Genomic DNA, 24,056 nt, shown 5'->3' with positions numbered 1-24,056 from the left:
ACAGAAATCCGTCTGTTTTTCATGAGATGCTTATTGCAGAAGCAATATATAGTTACTTAATTTGGAGGCTTCCTAAAATTTCATTTCTGGAGCGAGAAGTCTTCCTCTGATGGTAGTGTTCAGATTTTTCTCAGCTCTAAGTAAATCATGTGGATTCTATTTAGCCATTGAAATTGTTTAATTGGAAAAATACATGACTCATATCCAAATATTGACAATCTCCAGGTGTTTCACCTCTTTCAGTTTATGTTTAAATTCCTGGGAGCCTCTGATCTTACACCCTGCTGTGTATTCTGCAGAACACTCAGTGCGTTCCTGCCCTTATTCCTGGTTTTAAGTTTATATAGCCCAGCATATTTTGGCAAAGGCAGGGATTCCCCCAAGCCTTAAAATAGAGATTCCCAGGCCTCACCCCTAAAGATTCTGATTTTTGTGGATCTAAGGAAGGGCCCCAAAACCTACATATTTTTTAAGTTCCTGAAATGATTCTGACAACCAGCCTCATGTTTTGAGAACCCCTGGGAATTTCTCTAATACAGACAACATTGAGAAGCTTAGATGAGCCGCGCTGGCTCTAAAGTCTGAATCCCTCTGATTCCCTCTCGTGGCCTAAAATAAAATGCACTTTCTACAATTTGAGCCATTACTGGAGCATCATAGAAGTCCCTGGGTGGACAAACAAGCGCTCAACTACTAGCCAAAAGGTTGGCAGTTTGAACCCACCCAGAGGCATCTCAGGAGACATGCCTGGTGATCGAAAGGTCACAGCCCTGAAAACCCCATGGAGCAGTTCTACCCTGCACACATGGGGTCACCATGAGTTGGAATCGACCGGACAGCAACTAACAATATTGGAGCATGATGGGACCTCAGGATGAGTACCAGGTGAACCACATTCTACCCTCCCCATTCCCACCCACAGGTGACATTAAACTAAAATGTACATAAAGACAAATTAAGAGACACCTTTAGAAAAAGGTAACATGCATTCCAGCACAGTGAAAAAGCCTGACCATCTTTGCTTCCTGGCTGGTTTTGATGGGGGAGCCCACAGGGTTGGCACAAGCAGAATTTTCTCAACAGCAACCACTGCCATTTGTGTTTAGGTGTCTCTGTTCAGCCCGGGGTCCCCACCGAGATTCCTGAGGACAGAGAAAAATGAAATATTAGAACTTAGTACATTTTATGTTGAATTTATATCATTCACTATACTTAATGCATCTTCTACTGAGAAAGGAGAAATTAAAGGGAAATTGAATATGGTTGAATACCCCATGTGAACACATTAGATAACCTTGTCATGTGACCTGTTGGGCAAATTCCGAAGACACCTATCTAGTAGAATTTTACAGGCATTAGCAGTCTTCAACTACTACCTTTGTATTACTCCTGGGGCTGGAGTAGTGCAAAAGTTTTTCCAAATGTGCACTGTACTTGGGAGTCATGAAAGAGTTAATGCACTCAGTAACACAGGCCACCTGGAAAAAAACTGAGGTGAGTCCAGTGCCTCTGACTGGCTTCCATGAGTTCAGGAAGGGTCAGCCCCTAGAATCAGTCTTTGAGGTTTCTAATTCAGCCCCCTCATAGAGCAGATAGGGAAACACAGCCCCAGAATTAACATCTTCCGTGCTTATTCCTGTGCACCTTGCTGTCTTGTTGCATCCTAAAGCTCTTATGAATGGACAAGACACAGGTTAAACAGCATAAGAGGGACAACTCTGAATTAAATTACATGCAGCCATATTTAATCCTTTAGGTCCTGTAATTGGAGATACACAACTCACCCCTTGCGTCCAATCAACCAACCAACCAACCACTATGCTGTTGATTCTACTTTCCGAATCTTTTAAAAATCTGCCTGCTTCTCTCCATGTCCACTGACACTGTCCTTGTCCAGTTCTTGTCCAAACCAGGGTCACTGACCCATCTCCTCCTTTGTAGTGCAAATTATACATTAGCCACTGCTCCATTATTTTGTCCTACACTGATCACACCTTTTTACATTTGACCATCACATCTTTGTTTTGAATTCAATATATTCATTACATTTTTTTCTCTAGCTATATAGTGCACTGATTTTTAGCGATTGTATTTCTAATTCCCCATTTCTGTTACTAATTGTTATGCCACAAATCCACAAAATTTGGAATCTTCAGGAAGCAGAATGCTCTTCCAAAGTGAAAACCCTCTATTAATGACGGGAACTGTTTCTGCAAAATATCTATGAATGCCACCCTTAAATATGCCATCCAGAGTTGAGGATTGTCTGAAAGGACCTTCCCCATGTGCTGGATATCTTCCTTTTGCCTGAAGATCCACCCTCCACCCTTTCCTACACCACTTTCTGCCCCAGGAGGCTGACCTGTATGGAATCTAGTTGGGTTCCTGCCAAAAGAGAGCCCAGCAAGAGACTAGAGGGTGAGAGGAGAGTAGAGGTACTTATTCCCCTGACCCTTCCCTGTGAGGCCACCGAAGGTGGCTGTGTCCTTTACAGAAGGTGACCTGCTCTCTGCCATTCTTTCCCCTTCTAGCTTCTGATAACCTCTCCTTTCTACTGGCTCTTCAGACTTCAGGGTAATGACAATCCTACTGTTTGTAGCTCCAGGTTCCTGCACTATCAGCAGTGTCCCTACACTGATCCATGTTTAGCGATTATCCCTTTTGTAAGTGAACCTCTTCCACCATTATCCTAATTTGAATGTGCCATCTATTTCCTGTTGGGACCTCGACCACACTACTCAGAAGTTCTTTCTTCACATTTGCATCCTAACTTCCACTGTCAAACTCCCCCTGGATGGGACTGCTACTGGGAAAAGTATCCCACTTGATGGCTTGCTAGTTCCTCCATACCAATTCCCTGAGGCAACACTCTGAAAGCTCCCCCTCACAGAAGTTGACCTATGATTCATTGTGGAATTGTTGGCTGCCCATCTAGTCAGCCTGTCATGGCAGTCCTATGCACAACAGAATGGAATTAGACAAGCTCTTCTGGAAATTCAAAAGTATTTAGCCAATTGTGGGTACATCATATTCCAGAAAATGCAAAATCCCTAACAACGTTAAGCAATTGGTGTGTTCATCTAGGTTTATAACTAACTCTTCAATGAATGTAAGAGCATAAATTTGAACAAAAAAAAATTTCATATTATTAGACTTGCTTAAAGATGGTCACACAATAATTGTTACCCATACAATTGTTGATTGGTTAATTAATAAAGCCAGGTCACTGAGTCCAGGCTTGTATACAAATTTTCTGAGAGCTTATCCTAAAGAAATCTATTAACAGAAGCTATGGTCTGGATATGAGTTAAAATGCCTGAATATTAAGGCACAACCATATTTATAAGGAATGATTAGTAAGCACACGTGCATTTTCTTGGGGCAAAGAGTTCATCATTCTTGGGGTTACATATCATTCATCAGATATGTAACCCCAAGAATGCTAGAAGCAGCCGCTATACTCTAAGGTTCTGAGGTTGTATCTATTCTGAGTATACACATTAATAATTGTTACCAAAACTACTTTAAAGATGTAAAATAAATAAACCACCAAGGGCATGCTTTATTTGATCTTCTAATTGTATTATTAGTTTGTTCATGACTTAACTGTCTTTTCAAGTACTATAACATTTGCCAGATGAAAAAAAAAAAGATCTCTACTACCAGGGTGGGATTTACTTTTTATACCCACTATCATTTAGATGAACCCCTTGTAAGCAATGATTTCAGCATGACTCATTTTAATAGCATATAAAACCATCATCTTTTTAATAAAGGATGAGAAGGCTTTTACGCCCCCAGGTAAAATTACATAAATAAATGTGGATTTCTCAATTATTATTAGCATAATTACTGACATCAAATTAAAGCCAATGGACTAGTTATAATAATTATTGCCTTGATTTAAAAATTTGAGATACCGTCATAAGTTTCAACAGGAAAACTTAATTCTAAAAATTCCATGAAATACTGTTGGTTGATAAAAGTTGTTGAACCTATAAGATGAACTCTGATATTGTAAAGGTCTTTGCACAGTTAACATATATGAGATTTCTTCAGTGCAGTGGCTAAGAATTGGAGTAATAGTCCCAAAAAACCTAGTGCCCTGCTGAAATTTGTTATAGGCCAGATAATTAAAGCAAATGAAAGGGAAAAATAAAAATGCTTTGTATTGAAAAATGTATTTGGCTGTCATCTTTAAGACAATAAACATTGATTCACTATGACTAGGAATAACCAAGAAGATTTTTAAATTTAAAAAAGAAATAAAATGGGAATTTTCAAGGGAGATTTTACTTTTAACCAGTAATATCAGGTTCCATAAATAGCAATTGATAGTATATTTTTGGGATGTAAAAAGTAGTATTTGGGGGTGTAGTTTATAAAAACATTTCTGTCTGAATATTTATCTAAACCTGCGTATTAACACGGTAATGTAGCCTCAAATCAGCAAATGGGTGACTTAGATATGGCAAATTAAAAATAAAGTAGGGAAGAAACAAAAGCTTCTGAATATATTTCCCTAGAGTTAAAAAAAAATAGCTTTGCCCATATTTATTTCCTAATGCTCCTCTCTCCGAAGATTCCATGGCCAATACATCAGTACAAACTGAGAATAGTGTGAGAGGTAATCAATTTGCCAACCTAAACAGCAGAGGTTGAAAAAGGGAGCTTGCTCTCGTTAGGCCAGTGATGCCAGAATTCTAGAAGCCTTCTTTATGCAAGACATGCCCTTAGGAGGCCTTTTCCCATTTCCTTCTGGCCACTGAGGCTCGAAGGTCCAGCACAGGGAGGCCTGTCCTCTGGTGCTTCCATAGAGATGCTCATCCCCCCACACAAAGACCAGTAGCATGCCTAGGTAAAGGGTCAATTAATTCACTATTTTAGAAAAGAGCTGCATTAAACAGTGACAAATAATCTACTTAGAAAGGATTATAAATAGAGCCAAATTCTGTTAAGTACCACATCACTTTCCTTGGCAAAGCAGAGTATGGCAGGTTTCTCTTTCATTTACAGTTCATATCTTCATGCTTTGTTGAGAAATTACTTTGCATGTCTCTCATTCTCACTCCACTTAGCCTTCTAATCGATTTAGCATGAAGTCAGGTGTAAGTGATAGAGCTGATGGGTTAATTTACACTTTAATACCAAATAATCCCTCAACCAATAGCAATGTCATAGAAGTCTGCACTAGAATGTTAGTGCTGCTGAAAAATTAATAAATAAGTGTGTCACTTCAGATTAACTGCTGTCATTGGTTCTGTTAACTTCCTGTTGTTGTTAGTTGTTAGTTGCCGTCAAGTTGGTTCTCACAGGTAACCTAACTATAACAGAACGAAACGCTGCCCGGTCCTGCGCCATCCTCACAATATTTGCTATGTTTGAGCCCACTGTTGCAGCCACTGTGTCAATTTCAATTAGTTGAGGTCTTCCTCTTCTTAGCTGATCTTCTACTTTACCAAGCATGATGTCCTCCTCCAGGGACTGGCTCTGCCGATAATATGTTCAAAGTATGTGAGACGAAATCTTGCCATCCTTGCTTCTAAGAAACATTCTGGCTGTACTTCTTCCAAGACAGATTTGTTTGTTCTTCTAGCAGTGTACAGTATAGCCAATATTCTTGACCAAAGCCGTAATTCAAAGGCGTCAATTCTTCTTTGGTCTACCTTATTCATTGTCCAGTTTTCCTGTGCCTATAAAACTAAATACCATGGCTTGGATCAGGTGCGCCTTAGTCCTCAAAGTGACATCTTCACTTTTCAACACTTTAAAGAGATCTTTTGCAGCAGATTTTCCCAGTGTAACATGTCGTTTCATTTCCTGACCATTGCTCCCATGGACATCGATTATAGATCCAAGTAAAATGAAATCCTTCACAACTTCAATCTTTTCTCCGTTGATCATGATGTTCCTTATTGGTCCAGTTGTGAGGATTTTTATTTTCTTTATGTTGAGGTGTAATCGACACTGAGGCTGTAGTCTTTGATCTTCATGAGTAAGTGCTTCAAGTCCTCTTCACTTTCAGCAAGCAATGTTGTGTCACCTACAGATTGTACACTGATAATGAGTCTTCCTCCAATCCTGATGCCCCCTTCTTCTTCATATAGTCCAGCTTCTCAGGTTATTTACTCAGCATACGGATTGAATAAGTATGGTAAAAGGATACAACCTTGGCATACACCTTTCTTGACTTTAAACCATGAAGTATCCCCTTGTTTTGGTCAAACTACTGCCTCTTTGTCTACATACATGTTCCTCATAACCACAATAAAGTATTCTGGAATTCCCATTCTTCACAATGTTATCCATACTTTGTCATGATTCATAGTCAAATGCATTTGCATAGTCAATAAAACACAGGTAAACATCCTTCTAATATTCTCTGCTTTCAGCCATGATCCATTTGACATTAGCAATGATATCCCTTGCTCGATCGCCTCTTCGGAATCCAGGTAGAACTTTTGGCAGTTCCCTGCTGAGGTACTGCTGCAACCGCTTTTGCATTACCTTCAGCAAAATTCCACTTGTGTGTGGTATTAATGGTATTGTTCGATAATTTCCACATTCTATTGAATGGGCCCAAATACGGATTTCTTCCAGTCAGTTGGCCAGGTAGCTGTCTTCCAAATTTCTTAACATAGACAAGTGAGCACCTCCAGCTCTGCATCCATTTATGGAAACATCTCAACTGGTATTCCATCAATTCCTGGAGCCTTGTTTTTTGCCTTCAGTGCACCTTGGGCTTCTTCCTTCAGTACCATTTGTTCTTGATCGTATGCTACCTCCTGAAATGGTTGAACATTGACCAATTCTTTATGGTACAGTGACTCTGTATTCCTTCCATCTTCTTTTGATACTTTCTGCATCGTTCAATATTTTCCCCATAGAATCCTTCAGTATTGAAACTTGAGGCTTGAATTTTTTCTTCATTTCTTTCAGCTTGAGAAATGCTGAGTGTATTCTTCCCTTTTGGTTTTCTAACTCCAGGTCTTTGCACATTTCATTAAAACAATTTACTTTGTTTTCTCAAACTGCCCTTTGAAATCTTCTGTTCAGTTCTTTTACTTCATCATTTCTTCCTTTCCCTTTAGCTACTCTAGATTCAAGAACAAGTTTCAGAGTCTCTTCTGACACAAGTTTTTGTCTTTTTTCTCTTTCCTGTCTTTTTAATGACATTTTGCTTTCTTCATTCATAGTATCCTTGATGTCATCCCAAAACTCATCTGGTCTTTGGTCGTTAGTATTTAATACATCAAATCTATTCTGGAGACGGTCTCTAAATTCAGGTGGGACATACTAAAGGTGGAAACCCTGGTGGTGTAGTGGTTAAGTGCTACAGCTGCTAACCAAAGGTCGACAGTTCGGATCCGCCAGGCACTCCTTGGAAACTCTATGGAGCAGTTCTACTCTGTCCCATAGGGTCGCTATGAGTCAGAATCGACTCGACTACAGTGGGTTTGGGTTTTGGTATCCTTGAGGTCATATTTTGTCTCTTGTGGACTTGTTCTAATTTTCTTCAGCTTCAAGTTGAACTTGCATAAAAAGAAAAAAAATTTTTTTTTTTTTAGGAGCAATTAATTGATGGTCTGTTCCGCAGTTAGCCCTTGGCCTCATTCTGATGATATTGAGCTTTTCCATCTTCTCCTTCCACAGATGTAGTCGATTTGATTGCTGTGTATTCCATCTGGTGAGGTCCGCATGTATAGCCACTGTTTATATTGCCGAAAAAAGATATTTGCAATGAAGAAGTTGTTGGTTTTTCAAAATTCTATCATGCAATCTCCAGCATCATTTCTATCACCAAGGCTGTAAATTTTCCAACAACCAGTGCTTCTTTGTTTCCAACCTTCACACTGCAACCACTGGTAATTATCAATGTATCCTGATTGCATGTTTGATCAATTTCAGACTGTAGAAGTTGGTATAAATCTTCAATTTCTCCATCTTTGGCATTAGTGGTTGGTACATAAATTTGAATAATAGTCATATTACTGGTCTTCCTTGTAGGCATATGGATATTATCCTATTACTGACAGCATTATACTTCAGGATAGATCTTAAAATGTTCTTTTTGATGATGAATGTGATGCCATTTCTCTTCAATTTGTCATTCCCAGCATAGTAGACTAAATGATTGTCTGATTCACAATGGCCAATACCAGCCCATTTCAGCTCACTAATGCCTAGGATATCAGTCTTTATGTGGTTCATTTCATTTTTTAATGAATTCTAATTTTTCTAGATTCATACTTCGTACATTCCATGTTTCGATTATTAATGGGTATTTGCAGCTGTTTCTTCTCATTTTGAGTTGTGCCACATCAGCAAATGAAGGTCCAGAAAGTTTTATTCCATCCACATCATTAAGGTCGACTTTACTTTGAGGAGGCAGCTCTTCCCCAGTCATATTTTGAGTGCCTTCCAACTTGAGGGGCTCATCATCCGGCACTATAGCAGTCAATGTTCCACTGCTATTCATAAGGTGTTCACTGGCCAGTTTTTTCAGAAGGAGACTTCCAGGTCCTTCTTCCTAGTCTGTCTTAGCCTGGAAACTTCACTGGAAACTGTCCACCATGGGTGATTCTGCTGGTATTTGAAATACCAGTTACATAGCTTCAAGCATCACAGTTAACACACAAGCCATGACAGTACGGCAAACTGCCAGATGGTTGTTAGTTTCCTAGGTCACTCAATTTCAGGCATTACAGTTGTCCCTTAGTATCCGTGAGGGAATGTTTCCATAAGAAAGAACAGTGTTCATAACACTGCCCCTCTACATATGGGCTCTTAAAGGAATTTAAATTTTTCAGTTTAAAAATATAATGCTATAAAAGAACACTAAAAAAAAAAAAAAAGATTCCTGAATCTGCCACTCCAACATAACTATTTTCATTTTGCATGTTGCTTTAACTCTTATTCATATGAATACATATTTTCACATTAGAAATTACAGTGTATATATGAATGTATCTTCTACTATTTTCACACAGCACATCATGTCTTATTCCGTGTTTATATAAAATCTACATATTTATAAATTTTAAGTGATCTGTAATATTCCGTTATATTCATATATCCTTACTTTTTAATGTTGGAGAATTAATGAGAGGGGAGTAGGGAATGATTTGTATAACTTGTTTTATTTTGGTTTTGTTTTTAATTCTGTTGCATTTTTTCCATGAGCGAGAGCCCTCAGCTGAGGAGTACATTTAAGCTAAGTAGAAAATTTTCTTCTTCCTTTTAGCTTCTATTTGTTTTGATCAGAACCAAAAACTACTTCACTATTACTTTCACAGTCCAAACAAGTTTCACATCTGTAATTCTTTGCAGCCATCACCAAGACATTCTTAAGTCAATAAAGGGAAACAAGACAGGGAGGCCACGGGCAATTGAGGTTACCCTCAGGGGCTGAGGTCTCCACTTTTTGCTCTGTGGTGCTCTGGAGGATGGCTTTTCCAGCCAAGGACCAGAGGAACCAGTAAGCTAGCATAATGATAAACCGTCTTCTTTTCTGGTTTGCTGCCCCTTCCTCCCCAAGGTGGCAGGTTTTAATATTCACTTTACAGAACTGGCTCATAGCGACCCTATAGGGCAAAGTAGAACTGCCCCATACGGTTTCCAAGGAATGCCTGGTGGATTTGAACTGCCGACCTTTTTGTTAGCAGCCATAGCTCTTAACCACTACACCAACAGTGTTTCGGGTTTGGTTTGTTTGTTTTTGTTTTACAGAACTGACATGCTGAAGTTAAGATGGGCAGTTAACTGCTTCATGTCTTTTAAAAAAAAATACTCCTTCCATCTTTGGGTTCTTGTTGTCCTGGTTGAGTTTTATTTATTCAGTAGTTACTTAACTGAGCACTTAACTGGACCCTGACGGTGCAGTGGTTAAGAGCTATGACTACTAACCAAAAGGTCAGCAGTTTGAATCTACCAGCCACTCCTTGGAAACCCTATAGGGCAGTTCTACTTTGTCCTATACTATACCATATATACCTATTACCGTAGAGTTCAATTCTAACACACAGCGAACCTATGAAACAGAGTAGAACTACCCCATTAGGTTTCCAAGGAGTGGCTGGTGGATTTGAACTGCCAACCTTTTTGTTAACAATAGAGCTCTTAACCATTGCACCACCAGGACTCACTGTCTGTCCTGTTGGGTTGCTATGAGTTGGAATTGACTCAATGGCACACAACAATCCCCACAAGGCTCTGTACATCTTGTCTTTTTTTCCCCGCTCTCATCCCTCACTAGTTCCTGAAATCCTTCTACAGAGCCCTCTGGGATTCACAGTCCCTCATCAGCAAAATTTCCCAAAACCTCAACCCCTTCTTTGAATAGTTCTCTTCATTTTCTTGCTATAGTGGAATTTTGACTCTCACCTGAAGATACTGCCTTCCCTGCACCTTTTTCAAGCAGTGGCTTGTTTCTCCCACACCCCACAGACCATATGACTTGGAGGTGGGCAGAGGTTCTTACTGGTGTTTTCACACCAATTTTCCTCCCTCCGCCTAGACACCCCCGCACTTTAAATTTCATGTCATCAGATTATATCACCAACTACCTGTTACTATGGAGTCCCTGGGTAGTGCAAATGGTTAACACACTTGACTGCTAACCAAAAAGTTGGCGGTTCAAGTCCACTCAGAAGTGCTTCAGAAGAAAGGCCTGAGGATCAACACCCAAAAAATCAGCCTCCGACAACCCGATGGAACACAGCTGTGCTCTGACACACATGGGGTCCCTGTTAGTCAGAACCAACTCCTCAGCAATTGGTATAGTCTGATATCTGTCACTGAAACTGTCATCTACCAAACTCTGGCTCATTTATCCTTATTTTTCAGTAACTTTAACTCCTTGCTCACTGTCACTGTCTCTGCTTCCCCAAGCCTAGTCCATCTCCAGCCTCGTCCATCTCAGTGGATGGCAACTCCATTCTTCCAATTCCTTGGCGTCATCCTTCATTCCTCTGTTTCTCTCACACCCCTCATCCACTCCACCAAGAAACGCTGTTATGTCTACTTTCCGAATGTATCATCCAGGATCAGACACATCTCACCACTCCACCATTGCCTGCTACCATCATCTGTATTACTGTATTACTGCTATAACATCTGTATTAGTTTCCTAGGGCTGCGGTAACTAAGTACCACAAACTGGATACCTTAAAACAACAGAAATGTACTCCCTCACAATTCTGTAGACTGGAAGTCTGAATTCGGAACGTCCGAGGGCCATGCTCTCTCTGGAGGCTCTTGGGGAAGATTTTTTCTTGTCTCTCCTGCTTTCTAACAGCACCAGGAATTCCTTGCTTATGGCAGCACAACTAGTCTCTACCTCTGTCTTCACATGCCGTCTTCCCTGAGTGTCTGTCTGTGTCTATGTCGCTTTTCCTCACTGTATAAGGACACTGGCCTCATTCAATAATGAGTACAGCCCACCCTACTCCAGTATGACCTCATGTTAACTAATTATATTGGCAATAACCCCATTTCCAAATAAGGTCATATTCACAGGTCTTTTGAGAGGACACGACGTAACCTATAACCGCCTCCTACTAGGTGTCCCTGCTTTTACACTTGCTGACTGCTACAATCCTTTAAAAATATAAGTCACATCATGGTACTCATCTGCTCAAATCACTGCAGTGGCTTTCCACTTTTCTCAGAGAAAAAGCGAAAGTGCAAAGTTGGTAATAGAGAACGCAAGGCTGAAAATGGAGAGTGTTGACATGTTGTGGGGTTGTTAACCAATGTCATAGAACAATGTGTGTACTGACTGTTTAATGAGAAACTAGTTTGTTCTGTAAATCTTCATCTAAAGTACAATAAAAAAAAATTTTTTTTTTAAAGCAAAAGTCCCCATATTGGCCTACTTAATAATAATAATAACTGGTCCCAGTTACTCACTGACCTCACTCATGCTTTAGCCACACTGGCCTCCTTGCTGGTATTTTAAAGGCATTCCTGCCTTCAAGATTTGTGTTGCCTGGATGCTTTCCCCCAGATTTCTGCACAGCAAACTCTCACCTCCTTTAAAATTCATTAATGTCACCTTCTCATTAAGCCCAAACCTAACCACCCTTTTTAAATTGCCACTCATTTCCCCATGATTCCAAAATCTTCCAACCCTACTGTACTTTTTATTTTTATCATTACCCTTATCACTTCTGAACCTACTATAAAATTCATTGTTGATTAATTTTTTCCTGTCACCAGGATATAAGCTCTGTAAGGCAGGGATTTTTCTCTGTTCTGTTTGCTTTTGTACCCAAGGGTTTAAGAACCATGTCTACCACAGAGGAAAGACTCAATAAATAGTGTTTTAATCACAGTACATGGTGACATACTTGGATTATATTCTAAATAATATCAAAGCCATTGACAGATTTGATGTAATCTGATTTACTTTTTGAAAGAAAACTTTGGTTGTTATATGGAGCATGGATTATGAAAGTTAAAAATAAATAAATAAATAAAGGAAACCAAAAGACAAGTTAGGAAGCTACTGCAGAAGTATAGGTGATGTGCTGTCAGGGGAGCTGGAGAATGGACCCAGGCTATATTTTGGAGAGACAGCTGACGGTAATGCAGATTTATTGAATGAGGCCAGTGAAAGAACAGAAATCATCAAGGAAGCATCTTAGGTTTCCTGCTGGAAAAAAAATATGTTGGATAAGGAGTGGATTTACTGAAAAGGGGAAACCTGGGAGAGCGTATCTGGTATATCTTATGCAACTTGACAGATCCTTTCAGGCTTACCTGCCTTCTGGGCCTTCTGACATTGTGTTCTATCCCAGTCACCAATTAGGCTGACACTGTTCTGTCATGGAGACTGGCAAATCAATCTCACACCCAGGGTCTCTGGGTCTTTCTGCCACTCTGGACTCCACAGAAATGCTTTTACTATCTCCACTGTGAGAAAGGAGCTGGGAGAAAGCCAAGAAGATAATTTCCCTCTTTCCTTCTCCCCATGAGGGACATTCCCCAAGAGTGATTTTTCCATTCAGTCTTTCCAAAATGCCCCACATGGCCAAGCTGGCCCACTTCTTTGCAGTGACCAGGGCGATAACATAGCACCTTGCATTGCTTCCATTCCTTCCTGCCTCACTTTCCTTTTCTATCTTCTCACTGCCCCAGATATTGCACTTCTCAAATAAGCATTAGCACTAAACCTAGTCACGATCTCTATTTTTTCCAGAATTCTAGCTAAGACAGAGAGGAATAGATTTATTGCCAAAAATCAAGAATCATTTTGTGATGAACATAGGTAGCTGTACTGAAAAGTTTTGCTTTGAAATGACAGAGGAAAGGGCAGTAGCTGGAGGAGCACTGAAGAAAGGACAAGCAATGAAATGGTGACCTCAGAATGTAGGAATGTCCATTCATTAGTGAAAAGTGATAGAATTGCTAGAAGGAGCCCTGGTGGTACAGTGGGTAAGGACTGGGCTGCTAACCCATAGGTCGGTGGTTCAAACCCACCAGTTGCTCCATGAGGGAAAGATGTGGCACTGTGCTTCCATAATGTTTACAACCTTGGAAACCCTATAGGGCAGTTCTACTGTGTCCTGTAGGGTTGCCATGAGTTGGAATTGACTAGACGGCAACGGATTTGGTTTTTGTTTTTGATAGAATTGCTGGACCATGTTGGGCATCTACATGAGGCTTATGATCGTGTCATCCCTGTCAGCCTGGTTTTCTGATTTTTCTCGAGCAAAATTCAGACACCGAGGTGCAGGTACAAAGAAGGTGGACTTAGATTCACCTTGATTGAGGTAGGGATAAATAAAAATGATAGTGGAAGAAGGGCAGGGAACCCAAGCTGGACAGAGAGAAGAGTGAAGCTAGGAGAGGACTGAAAGATATTGAGAAAGAAGGGAGATCTATGGATTAGAGATCTCAGTGAGGTCAGAGTTGCAACGGAGATGATTCTAGTACAGGGATCAGCACCCTTTTTCTATAAAGTGCTAGAGAGTAAAGATTTTGGACTTTGCAGTCCACATAGTCTCTGTTGCATATTCTTCTTTATTTTACAACTCTTTAAAAATGTAAAAGCTGTTCTCAGCTCATGGGCTGTACAAACAGTCATTGTGCCACATTTAACCTGCAGGCCATATTTTGCCAACCCTTGTTCTAGAGCACATGAACTAGAAAGTGCATATTTGAAACTGAGATTCAGTGTTGGGGAAGTTTCTGATTTAGAGTGTGACCCTAGTGTAGCAGAAAGATCATTAGAAGGTAGGAGTTCAATGCTAGAGAGGCCATGTGGATACTGAAATCACTGAAACTGACGAGGGAGCAAGGGTGTAGCAAGCATTATCAAACACAAACTTACTTGTTGTTTATCTGAAAATCGCATTTAATTGAGCATCTCTGGGGTTTTTTTTGCTAAATCTGTCAGCCCCAGGTGTAGGGCAACACTGAACTGTAAACTAAAGTCTTCCATGAGTGAGAGAGATGATAGCAACACGGTATAACTACGGCTATTAAATACTTGGGATCAACAGTCCCACTTAGCACTTAGCGTAAGGAAATATGTATTTTAAACACTCTTTCAGGCAGTTGGTAATTCTGTTGCTTTTCTTTGCAGAAGTCACTCTCTATTCCACACAGACAAGCTTTCCATGGATATCCTGGTTCATCTTTTCTGATATTTTAAATGTCTTTCTCAATTTTGTTTCCATCTTCTCTACACAGATTTCCTTTTAAAAGATAGTCTGACTACCTCTGGTAATGAAAATGGATTGTGTTCATTTTCCTAAAGAATAAAACGCTGTTTCTCTTCAGCGTGACTCCCGTCAGGTGGGTCACACATGCTTCAGGGCCAGGGGGTAATAGCTGCTGGGGGTCTGAATCTAAGTGCTGGAGTGGAAACCAGTTAAACTGAAAGGAAAAAAGGCATCAGGAGACTGGTTTACTCTAGAGGCCAGAACACTTTCAATGACCACAAAGCTAAAAATATTATCTTAAAGATTTTTCAAATGATTTAAACATAACCTGGGTGGACGTCATTATATATGACATGTTCAATTGGAAATACGACCATTCAGAAACACTTCCTATGTCATTTAATGGACATAGGAAGTTCCCATATCCTTTCATTCCAGAATAAAGAAAATCCAGGGATTATATAGTTTTAAACACTTAACATACTATATATGTTACGTTCATGGCCATGCTATTTTGCTATGTTCAAAAACTACCCAAAGACCATGAAAATGAATTTGTTAATTTCTCTAGGGTTGTTAAACAGTCCAAAAACTATTTCTTGTAATGAAAATATTCAACTCCACGTACCACGAAATCGCTTTTTTAGAGAAGTGTGAATTGTGCAAATTACACTTCCTTCCCTGCGGCTGAGCCTCCTACATCCTTTTTGTAGACGACCTAATTCCTGCATCCCGGACACTGCCACAACCATTTGCATGGTGCTGAGAACATGTCAGTCTGTTCAGCAACAGGCAAGGAGCCTCTTTTTCAGAGAGTGGGGGAAACCCAAAAGACTTGGTGCCAATATATCACTGCACGATAATGTAAGTTAGAGTACATCCCAGTTTTTATGTTCTTCAGAATCAGCTTATTTACTTCCCTGACAATTTTGGGTAAGCCTAGCTGCAGCAATGAGAGAATGATTTTACAGCAATTTTCTTCCTTTTCACTAACCAGGTCATTATGCTCCAACTACAGGTAACGTCAAGCGTGAATACCAAGTTTAAACTGCAGGTGGCAGCAAACATCCACAAACTAGATACAATGGTTATAAAACAGCTTTGCTTTTTTGTGTTAAATTTTACCCTGTCAAACTGAGAGTAGAATCAACATTTCTCTCTAGGTCGCCTATGTTCCATGTAAAGAATATCTGAAGAGTTTTTTGGGGTTTAACTAATAAGGGGTATTTTATCTGTGAAATTTAAAAGAAAAGTCAATGGCTTTCTGTATCAGTATTTGAGGCCTTGACATTCTGCTCAGAGCTTTCAGCAGCCTTTTCTAAAAAAGCCTCAGCCAGCCACACATACAATATGTTCCACTTGCTACATCTTGGAAGTCTAAAAATAGGTTTGAATCATTCATAACTGAAATGCTTCTGGCTTTTCTACCTGACAGACTCTGCTAGTCATCTACTCAGTATCCTTCTCACCATCAAACCAAACCCTTCTCACCATATTCCCTACTAATAAAACACCCCAATTTTGATTACAGCCACAGTGTGCTCAATTAAAAAAGCTTCATTTCCTCACCTCGCTTGCAGCCACAGGTGACCATGTGACACAGTTCTGTTTTTGAGATATAAGTGCAAGTCTGCTGGGTATGAAAAGTTTTGCTTTCCTGATACAGGTTCTTCCCCTTCATTGTTTTTTTGTTTTTGTTGTTGCTGAAGTTGTTTTGGGTTTCGTTTGTTTGTTCTTTGCTTATGTACCCTAGGTGGCACAAATGATTTCTGCTCGGCTCCTAACTGAAAGGTTAACGGTTCAAACACACCTAGCAGCAGCACTATGGAAGAAAGTCTCAGCCATCTGCTTTCATAAAAATTACAGCAAAGAAAACCCTATGGAGCTCAGTTCTACTCTGTAACACATGGGGTCACCAAGAGTTGCAATCAACTAAACAGCAACAAGTTTGGTTTTTGTTTTTTTACCTAAAACTTAGATAGGAAACAAAAGGTAGGGTAACCATAATGCAGTCATGAGATTACCAGGAAAATAAAAGCCATGTGTTAGGCATTGCGAAGTAGAAAAAGGAACATGAGACAATGATAAGCCAGAGAGATGCCATACCAGCCCTGGGCTAACCACTTCCAGTAACTCTACTTACTTCCAAGTAGGACTTCCTACTTCTTGTTGTGTAAGAAAAATACTTCCCTACTTAGTTAAATCATGAATTTCTGTTAGATAAAGCAGAACGCAATCCCTAAGTGAAAGAGCTGAATACTCTACTCAGGTGAATAGCTGAGATGGCTAGGTGAGTGACAGGTGCGGCTGGAGATGGAAACAATAAGTATAATAGGTGGTTTATTTATAAAAGATGCCTAAAATACAGTGCAGAATTACATTTTAATCAGATGTGGATCTAAAGATAATTTGCTAAGGCAGACAGTTGCAACATTTAAAATAATAAATTAGTAGGCCTTTAGATAAATGGGAAGAGCCTGGCAGTGAGCGTAGCGGTTAAGAGCTACAGCTGCAAACCAAGAGGTCGGCAGTTCAAATCCACCAGGCTTTCCTTGAAAACCCTATGAGGCAGTTCTAATCTGTCCTAAAGGGCTGCAATGAGTTGGAATGGACTCGATGGCAACGGATTTCGTTTTGGTTTTTTTAGATAAATGAAGGAATGCCATTTAGGAATGGAAATAGCAGTGAAGAATGACTTTTTTAAATAATAAAAGCAGAGCTGAGTTTCCCAATATTTCTCACAAAAAATCCTCATGAACGTGGGAGTCCGTACTCATCAAAGGGTTCAATTTGTCAGTTGTAAATCCTAATCTCTGCCTGTGGTTAATGAGGCAAGATTAGGTTACATTAAAGAGGATTAGGGTGGGGTGCAATATTCTCTGGGGTGTGGCCTGCATCACGTTTTCTCTTAAAAAAAAAAAAAAAGGAAAGAGAAGAAAGCAGAGAGATGGGAAACTCATTACCATCAAGCAAGCAAAAAGAGCCAGCAGCAGAGCATGTTCTTTGGACCTGGGGTCACTGAGTTAAGAAACTCCTAGACCAGGGAAAGACTGATGACAAGGACCTTCCCCCAGAGCCTACAGAAAGAGAAAGCCTTCCTCTGGAGCTAGAATCCTGAATTTGGACTTCTAGCCTCCTAAACTCTGAGAGAATAAACCTCTGTTTCTTAAAGCCATCTACTTGTGGTGTATCTGTTATAGCAGCACTAGATGACTAAGACAGTCTTCGAGGGGAATTCACCTACCCTAAAAAAAAATTTTTTTTTTTTTTTATATCAGAGGCATCAGAAGGCCTGAATTAGCTGCCCACATTAATCACAAAGAAGAAAAGGAATGTCATGGCAACCATGCAAGAATCCTACTCCAAAAATAAATACTACTACTAGTTAATGCTTCCCAAATTTAAAGCACGTAAGAATTCTGTGGAAAGCTTGTTAAAGCACAGATTCCTGGGCCTCACCCTCACAAATCGCGAATCTGCTCTCTGGAGACTCAGGGTTCTTGGGGAAACCTGGCTAAGCAGGGGATTGACTGGTTGATCTTTTATTCCAATTTAGCTGATATTGGTAAAGAAAATGCTACCTAGCCAGTATATCTTAAATTTTTTCAGAATACTAATAGCAGAGGAAATCATACACCTTTTATTTATATCACAGGCTCAAAAGAAGGGTGTTATGCATTGAATTGTGTCCCCCTAAGATATGTGTTAGAATCCTAACCCCATACCTGTGGATGTAATCCAATTTGGAAATAGGGTTTTCTTATGTTAGTGAGGCCATGTCAGTGTAGAGTGTGTTCTAAACCTAATTACTTCTGAGTTATAAAAACAGCAGTGTAGACACAGAAGCAAGCACATGGGGGGAAGATAGATGCCATGTGAGGATCTTCTACAAGGCAAGGAACCAAGGAACACCTGGATTACCATGTTATTGTTGTTAGGTGCCATCAAGGCGATTCTGACTCAAAGTGACCCTATGTTCAACCAAACGAAACACTGTCTGATCCTATGCCATCCTCACAATCGTTGCTGTTTGAGCCTATTGTTGCAGCCACTGTGTCAATCCATCTCGTCAAGAGCTATCCTCTTTTTTGATGACCCATTACTTTATCAAGCATGATATCCTTCTCTAGGGACTGGTCCCTCCTAAAACACGTCCAAAGTATGTGAAACAAAGTTTCACTATCCTCTCTTCTAAGGAACATTCTGGCTGTACTTCTTCCAAGACAGATTTGTTTGTTCTTCTGGCAGTCCATGCTATATTCAGTATTCTTCACCAACACCAAAACTCAAATGCATCAATTCTTCTTCATTCTTTCTTATTCATTGTCCAGCTTTTGCATGCATATGAGGTAATTGAAAATACCATGGCTTGGATCAGGCGCACCTTAGTCATCAAAGTGACATCTTTGCTTTTTAACACTTAAAGGGGTCTTTTGCAGCACATTCGCCCAATGCAATATGCTGTTTGATTTTTTGACTGCTCTTCCATGGGCGTTGATTGCAGATCCAAGTAAAATGAAGTCCCTGACAACTTCAATCTTTTCTCCATTTATCATAATGTTGCTTATTGGTCGAGTTGTGAGGATTTCTGTTTTCTTTATGTTAAGGTAATCCATGTTGAAGGCTATAGTCTTTGATCTTCATCAGTAAGTGCTTAAAGTCCTCTTCACTTTCAGCAAGCAAGGTTGTGTCATCTGCATATTGCATCTTCCTCCAATCCTGATGCCGCGTTCTTCTTCATATAGTCCAGCTTTTCTGATTTCTTACTCAGCATACAGATTGAATAAGTATGGTGAGACGATATAACCCTGACACAAAACTTTCCTGATTTTAAACCATGCAGTATCCCCTTGCTCTGTTTGAACAACTGCGTCCTGGTCTATGTACAGGTTCTGCATGAGCACAGCTAAGTGTTCTGGAAATCTCATTCTTCAAAATGTTATCCATAATTTGTTATGATCTACACAGTCGGATGCCCTTTCATAGTCAATAAAACACAATAAAATATCTTTCTGGTATATCTCTGCTTTCAGCCAAGATCCATCTGATATCAGCAATGATATCCCTGGTTCCACATCCTCTTCTGAATCTGGCTTGAATTTTGAAATCTTCTGTTCAGCTCTTCTACTTCATCATTTCTTCCTTTCATTTTAGGTACTCTATGTTCAAGAGTAACTTTCAGAGTCTCTTCTGACATCCACTTTGGTCTTTTCTTACTTTCCTGTCTTTTTGATGACTTCTTGCTTTCTTCATGTATGATATCCTTGATGTAATCCCATAATTCATCTGGTCTTTGGTCATCAGTGTTTAATGCATCAAAACTACTCTTGAGATGGTCTCTAAATTCAGGTGGGGTATGCTCAAGGTTGTACTTTGGTTCTTGTGGACTTTATAAAATTTTCTTTAACTTCAACTTGAAGTTGCACATGAGCAATTGATGGTCTCTTCCACAGTGGGCCCCTGTCCTTGTTCTCACTGATGGTATTGAATCTCTCCATCGTCTCTTTCCACAGATGGAGTGGGTTTGATTCTGACAAGGAAGGAATCCATAATGCTGAGACCTGATCTGGACTTTTAGCCTCCAAAACTGTGAGAAAATAGATACCTGTTCTTTAAAGCCAGCCATTTGTGGTATTTTTGTTAAAGCAGTATTGGATAACTAATACCAAGGGAATTTAGAAATTCTCTATTCAAACATCCTTTCTAATTACAAATTCCAGCTCTGACATCCTTTGAAAAATGACCTTCCAATTTCTCCTTATATCCTGCAGTGACGGAGAGCTTTCCATTTCACATTAGCTGAAGGCATTTGTGGCAGCTTTAATTGCTATAACACCTTTTGTGGAAACACTAGTCTTGTCTTCTCCTTGGAGAGATCTACTTACACTTCAAAAGTTAAGAGTGAAAACCTAAGATCCTTCTCCAGAAGCAAAGATTTTTGTATCCTCCTTTCAGGAGGGGAGAGGCAATATCCTACCCTTCTCTATTGTGCAGAAAAGAGTTAACATACCCGACCTGAGACTGCTTATCCTTAAAAAGCCCTGCTTATAGGGTTGGCCCTTGGCTGGAGTCTGGGAACTTGGATTTCAGGAGAGTTCCCACGCCTCTAACTGATTAAGAGTGTGACTCACTGTGCATAAACTGTTTCTACAAACAATAAACACCTGCTTTCCTTCTGGGAATGTGGCAGCCAAGGCATGCCTATGTGATGAGTCCCTAGTAAAAACCCAGGGCACTCAGTCTCTAATGAGTTTCCCTGGTTGGTAACATTTCACATGTGTTGTCACAACTACTTGCTGGGCAATTAATTGTGTCCTGTGTGACTCCACAGGAAGAGGACTTTGGAAACTTGCATCTTGTTTCTCCCAGACTTCATCCCATGAGCCTTTTCTCTTTGCTGATTTTGCTTTGTGTCTTTTTGCTGTAATAAATCATAATTGTGAGCATAGTTATATATGCTCACAATATAACCTGGGGTGGTCTTAGGGACCCTCGATACCACTTAAATAAACACCCAGATTTATATTTTGCAGTTCTTCACCCTCAGTACAACTCTGAAATGTGTAGAATGACATCTAATATTGCTCTCCTCATGCTGCCCTAGGGATAAGAATTTGGGCAAAGGAACTGGCGTAGCCATTTCCTGTAAGTAAATAATAATCTAAGAAGTCCTTTTGGGGAATTGGTTAGGTGCTTGGCAGCTAACCGAAAGGTCAGTGGTTTGAACTCACCAGCTGCTTTGCTCCATGGGATGGTGGTGGAGCAGAGGAAGAAGGGGAAAGTGGGGGGGAAGAAGATGTGGCAGTTTGCTTCCATAAAGATTACAGCCTTGGAAACCCTGTGGAGCAGTTCTATTCTCTCCTATAGGGTCACTACGAGTAGACCCCATGACAATGGGTTTAAATGAGAATCTGCTTTGCCCCCAGAAACCTTACGCTCACATTTAGGGTAATATTAATACTCACTAAAAATTCCATGCCATCCAGTCTATTTTGACTCATAGCAACCCTATAAGACAGAGTAGAACTGTCCCATAGGGCTTCCAAGGCTGTAATCTTTACAGAAGCAGATCATCACATCTATTCCTATGGAGCAGCTAGTGGGTTCTAGTGCTTAACCACTGCACCACCAGGGACACTCACTAATAAATACATATATCCAAAAATTTAACAATCCCATGGTAACCTAGGTGTCAAGGATTGAATTACGTGCCCCCCAAAATGTTTGTTTCAATTTGGCTGGGCCATGATTCCCAGTATTGTGTGGTTGTCCTCCATTTTGTGATTGTAATTTTATGTTAAAGAGGATTAGGGTGGGATTGTAACACCCTTACCCAGGTCACATTCCTGATCTAATATAAGGGGAGTTTCCCTGGGTTGTGACCTCCACCACCTTTTATCTCTCAAGAGATGAAAAGGAAAGGTAAGCAAGCAGAGAGTTGGGGACCTCATACCACCAAGAAAGCAGTGCCGGAGCAGAGCGCAGAGAAGCTCCTAGTCTGGAGGAAGATTGGTGAGAAGGCTGACAGAGACAGAAAGCCTTCCCCTGGAGCTGACACCCAGAATTTGGACTTTTAGCCTACTTTACTGTGAGAAAATAAACTTCTCTTTGTTAAAGCCACCCATTTGTGGTATTTTTGTTATAGCAGCACTAGATAACTAAGGCACTAGGAGCATAAACATATGCAGCTGTGAAAGAGGTTTTTGTTGCTGTTGGTAGGTGCCAGCAGGTTGATTCCAACTCATAGCAACCCTATGTACAACAGAACAAAACACTGCCTGGTCTTGTGCCATCCTCACAATCATTGCTATATTGGAGCCCATTGTTGTAGCTACTGTGTCAATCCACCTCATTGAGGGTCTTCCTCTTTTTTGCTGACTCTCTACCAAGCATGATGTCCTTCTCCAGGGACTGGTCCCTCCTGATAACATGTAGAAAGTGTGAGACAAGTCTCACCGTCCTTGCTTCTAAGGAACACCCTGCTGTATGTCTCCAAGACAGACTTGTTCGCTCTCTGGCAGTCCATGGTATTTTCAGTATTCTTTACCAATACCATAATCCAAAGGCATCAGTTCTTTTTTGTCTTCCTTATTCATTGTCCAGGTTTTGCATGCATATGAGGTGATTGAAAACACCATGGCTTGGGTCAGGTGCCCCTCAGTTCTCAAAGTGACATCTTTGCTTTTCAACACTTTAAAGAGTTTTTTTACACCAAATTTGATTTCCTAACTGCTGCTTCCATGGGCATTGATTGTGGATCCAAGTAAAATGAAATCCTTGACAACTTCAATATTTTCTCTATTTATCATGATGCTGCTTATTGGTCCAGTTGTGAGGACTTTTGTTTTCTTTATGTTGAGGTGTAATCCATACTGAAGGCTGTGGTCTTTTATCTTCATCCGTAAGTGCTTCAAGTTATCTTCACTTTCAGCAAGCAAGGTTATGCCATCTCCATATCACAGATTGTCAATGAGTTTTCCACAAATCCTGATGCCATATTCTTCTTCAGATACTCCAGTTTCTCAGATTACTTGCTCGGCATACAAACTGAACAATATGGTTAAAGGCTACAACCCTGATACACACCTCTTCTGATTTTAAACCACACAGTACCCTCTTGTTCTGTTCAGATGACTGCCTCTTGGTCTATGTACAGATTCCTCATGAGCACAATTAAGTGTTTTAGAATTCCTATTCTTTGCAATGTTATCCGTGATTTGTTGTGATCTACAAAGATGAAGACCTTTGCATAATCAATAAAGCACAGGTAAACATCTTTCTGGTATTCTATGGTTTCAGCCAGGATCCATCTGACGTCAGCAATGATATCCCTTGTTCCACGTCCTCTTCTGAATCCAGCTTGCACTTATGGCAGTTTTCTGTCAATGTACTGTGGCAACCATTTTTAGTTTATCTTCAGCATAATTTTACTTGCATATGATATTAATGATGTTTGATAATTTCTGCATTTTGTTAGATCACCTTTCTTTGGAATGGACACAAATATGGATCTTTTCCAGTTGGTTGACCAGGTAGCTGTCTCCCAAATTTCTTGGCATAGATGAATGAGTGCTTCCAGTGTTTCATTTGTTTGTTGAAACATCACAATTGATATTCCATCAATTCCTGGAGGCTTGTTTTTTGCCAATTCCTTCAGTACAGCTTGGACTTCTTCCTTCAGTACCATTGGTTCTTGATCATAAGCCACCTCTTGAAATGGCTGAACGTTGACCAATTCTTTTTAGTGCAGTGACTCTGTATTCCTTCAATATTCTTTGGATGGTTACTGTGTTGTTCAATATTTTGCCCATAGATACCTTCAAAATTGTAACTCAAGGCTTGAATTTTTTCTTCAGTTCAGCTTGAGAAATGCTGAGTGTGTTCTTC

At 40.1% G+C, this 24,056-nt stretch overlaps 1 long non-coding RNA gene across 1 annotated transcript in view; it reads right to left on the bottom strand.

The window, feature by feature from the left end:
- Positions 1 to 1,012: 1,012 nt before the first annotated feature.
- LOC126085030 (uncharacterized) overlaps positions 1,013 to 24,056 on the bottom strand; it is a 40,335-nt gene continuing 17,291 nt past the window's right edge. Inside the window, exon 4 of the long non-coding RNA XR_007519157.1 lies at positions 1,013 to 1,142. This is a non-coding gene — a long non-coding RNA (uncharacterized LOC126085030). The remainder of the gene's footprint in view (positions 1,143 to 24,056) is intronic.

This window comes from Elephas maximus, chromosome 1, assembly GCF_024166365.1.
Source record: "Elephas maximus indicus isolate mEleMax1 chromosome 1, mEleMax1 primary haplotype, whole genome shotgun sequence".
Classification (NCBI taxonomy): domain Eukaryota; kingdom Metazoa; phylum Chordata; class Mammalia; order Proboscidea; family Elephantidae; genus Elephas; species Elephas maximus.
The sequence above is the reverse complement of the archived record's forward strand: the minus strand, read 5'-3'. Positions and strand labels throughout refer to the sequence as shown.